The following is a 3,841-nucleotide window of genomic DNA, read 5'->3' on the forward strand; positions in this document are numbered from 1 at the left end:
TTGATAGGTGTAAGAACTGAGTCTTTGGTGCATTAAAAACAAGATTATTTTTACCCCAGTCAGAGATACGAGCCAAGTCAGACATTAGGTGTGCCATAGCCTCATCCCTTGTTTGTTTACTTAGTCCTTCCTTTCCTATTACTCCATCTCCTTCTCAGCCTTCCTTCCTTTACGTCATTCCTTCCCTTCTCTTCTCATTTCCTTCCCTCCCACCTGGCTACTTGTTCCGACCTGCTTTCATTTCACTTGATCTTGTCTCCGTTCTCTCTCTCTCTCTCTCTCTCTCTCTCTCTCTCTCTCTCTCTCTCTCTCTCTCTCTCTCTCTCTCTTTCTCTCTCTCTCTGACTTATTCTTTCCTTTCCATCCCTTTCCCTTGCTATTCCTTCCCTTCGTTTCCCTTTCCTCTCTTGCCCTCCGTTTTATACCCATCCCCTCCTTTCTCTCTCACTCACTTTTCTCTCATTTCCTTCCCTTTCCTTGCCTTTCCTTCCCGACCCTTCCCTTTCCTTGATTCCTTTCCCTATCCTCACTCTCCTCCCCTTCTCCAGTCCTCCTCTTTCCTCCTCTTTATTACGTCTTTCTCTTCACCACATAAGTTCCAGATTTCGAGCCTCGGTCTTAAGAAATTTCCCTACTGTATTCCTTGCCGTTTTCTCTCTCTCTCATATATATATATATATATATATATATATATATATATATATATATATATATATATATATATATATATATATCACGTTGAGTACGCCGCTTCCCGTCCGATCAGCGAAGTTAAGCAACGTTGGGTCTGGTTAGTACTTGGATGGGTGACCGCCTGGGAACACCAGATGCTGTTGGCATCCCTACGTGTCAAGTGGGGTTGGTGGAGGATTAGTGCCCCTCCCTGTAAAACAATTAACTCTAAGCCCTTGGCCACCCCGTCTGGGATACATGGCGTCTGGCAATGAATGAATGAATATATATACGAAATCATCATCAGCTTTTGATTGTCCACTGCAGGACCGACCTATCCCGACCGATGTGGGGACGATACAGCCAATATATCTCTAGCAAGTGGCTTAGGCTGTCTGGTAGAGATTGTATGTGGGGTGAGAAGTGCTTGTAAGTGTAATTGTAGTATTGGAGTGGCTTTGGATGTGTGTGTAGTCTGTGAACTAAGTGTAATTGGCCCGCACAAGCGACTGGGTGCAAACATACTTTATAGAGTGCGACCCTGGTACAACCACAGCACCCATTCTGTCCGCCAAAGCAGTACGTGGTAGGAAGAACGCTCCCAAAGTATATTACCCTGGCGGGGCGCGAACCCTCGTTCTCCCATGTACGATACGCACACTCTACCACTGTACCACAGAGGCTCCATATATATATATATATATATATATATATATATATATATATATATATATATATACACAGTTTGTTAGTGTATATACATATTTGTTCTTAAGCGTTGTTTTTATTTTTCCTTTTTTGTTTCAACCTTCATTTTATTCCATTGTTTCGTTCCTCATTCCCTCTTAGGTTAGCTGTCTTTATTTATTTTTTTCCCTCCTTCCATCCTTTCCACCTTCCTTCCTTCATTTCTCATTCATTTTCCCTCTTTCATTCCCTCTCGTCTCTTCCTCCTCATCTCTCGTGCTTTGACGTTATTGTTTTACTTTTTCTTCTCGCTCGCGTTTCATCTCTTCCTTCTTATTTTTTCATTTACGTTTTACCGTCCCGTTCTTCCTCTCTCCCCTCATCTCAACCCCCCCCCCCTCATTCCACATTTCTCAACCCGTTATGGATCCTTTCAGTCTCCCTCCACTCTCTCCCCTTCCCCGTCCCCCTTTCTTGCTTTCCTCTTTCCTCTCCCTCTCCCTTCCGTCTCCCCATCAGTCGTCTATTTTTCTCTTTTCCTTTCCCTTCTCTCTCTCTCTCTCTCTCTCTCTCTCTCTCTCTCTCTCTCTCTCTCTCTCTCTCTCTCTCTCTCTCTTCTTCTTCTTCTTCTTCTTGTGGTATCACCACCATCAACTTTTTGTTTATGTATAAAGGTACATTTGCATTTATGTGTGTGTGTGTGTGTGTGTGTGTGTGTGTGTGTGTGTGTGTGTGTGTGAAAGCAAATTAGTTTCCTTCATTTTCAATCTCACTGTATGTGCGCGTGTGTGCATAAGTGTACTTCTTTTTCTAGCTGAAATTATACACACTGGAACACACTACCTTACACGCACATACTCGTACATATTCGCTCTCGTGCACATGTAAACACACACGTAAATACACACACACATCAAGCTTTTCGAGAGAGAGAGAGAGAGAGAGAGAGAGAGAGAGAGAGAGAGAGAGAGAGAGACTTCTATATATTGATAAGCGTGGGATAACTGATATATAAATGATGATAATCACAGCTCCTCCCACGGTAGTAATAGTGTTTTTTCTACCGACATTAGAAAAGGCAAAGATAACCCTCCAATTTTGCAGCTGCTATCTGTAAGCCATTTTATCAGTTTATGAGAGACTTTACGGAATGGAAGCGTTAGGTGTGACCATTGTTTGTCCCTTCAGTACGAGAGCCTATTACTTAGTCTAATATAAGCGTGGGAGAGGCCAAAAATAATTGAAGTGGTTAAGAGTTAGCAGGGACGAATGGAATGGGTTTTGCTAGGTAATCTGTCAAATGGAGACGTGAAAAGAGACCTTCTTCAACTAGGCAGCTGAAGAAAGTAGACATCAAAAAGCAGAAACGGTTGTGGGCAGGTCACGTCTTTCGTAGATCCGATACCAGACAACCAGGTTAACTGAAAGGCAATCCCGAAGTGGAATGAGAGGAAAAGGCAGACCGAGAACAAGATGGAGTGATGAAAGTCGTAAATTTACTGGGATTAGGCATAACAGGCTAACAATTAGGAGGTGAGGGGAGAAAGTTGAGAGAGGCAGTCATCCATCAGCCATAGGCTGCTGCTACGGTTGCCGGTGGCGGTGGTTGTGGGAATGATAGTATTAATTTGTAGTAGTAAATTTAGGGATGAGGTGAGCCAGGCTTTCGGAGGCAGGGAAGACGAGGACGGATGGACAGTTATCTCGGAAGTGGTGAGGGAGAAAGCCAAGAAGGTACTTGGGGTGACATCGGGACAGGAGAGAAGACAAGGAGACTTGGTGGTGGAATGAGGAAGTACAGGATAGCATAAATAGGAAGAAGCAGGCAAAGAAGAATATGGATAGACACAGAGACGAGGAAAGCATTCGGGAATATAAGGAGACGAGGAACATAGCCAAGAAAGAGGTTGCTAAGGCAAAAGAAAATGCATACCAGAAGCTGTACAAGAAGTTGAATAGTAGAGAAGGGGAAAAAGACCTGTACCGATTAGCCAGGCAGAGAGACAGAGCTGGGCGGGTGGTGCAGCATGGTAAAATGATAAAGGATGTACTAACAAGTGAGGAGAGTGTACTAAGAAGGTGGAAGGAGTATTTCGAAGACTTGATGAATATAGAAAATATTAGAGAGGGAAGGTTGGAAGAGTTGGAAGTAGTGAGTCAGGAAGTGCAAGAGATCAGCAGAGAGGAAGTGAGGAATGCCATGAAGAGGATGAAGGATGGCAAGGCAGTGGGCCCAGATGGTATACCAGTGGAAGCATGGAGGAGCTCAGGAGAGATGGCTGTGATGTGGTTTACCAGATTGTTTAACAAAATCCTGGAGGGTAAGAGGATGCCGGAGGAGTGGAGAAAAAGTATTCCAGTTCCGATTTTCAAGAACAAGGGTGATGCGCAATGCTGCAGCAACTACAGAGGTATAAAGCTGATCAGCCATGCAATGAAGATATAGGAAAGTGTGGTGGAAGCTAGGCTAAGAAAAAGAAGT

The 3,841-nt window shown here is 43.8% G+C and overlaps 1 pseudogene; it reads left to right on the forward strand.

The window, feature by feature from the left end:
- The first annotated feature begins 720 nt into the window (after positions 1-720).
- On the forward strand, positions 721-839 carry LOC145409586 (5S ribosomal RNA; annotated as a pseudogene).
- Positions 840-3,841: the final 3,002 nt, after the last annotated feature.

The sequence above is a fragment of the Coenobita brevimanus genome, chromosome 81, assembly GCF_032717465.1.
Source record: "Coenobita brevimanus isolate Jiangsu-jjx chromosome 81, ASM3271746v2, whole genome shotgun sequence".
NCBI lineage: Eukaryota > Metazoa > Arthropoda > Malacostraca > Decapoda > Coenobitidae > Coenobita > Coenobita brevimanus.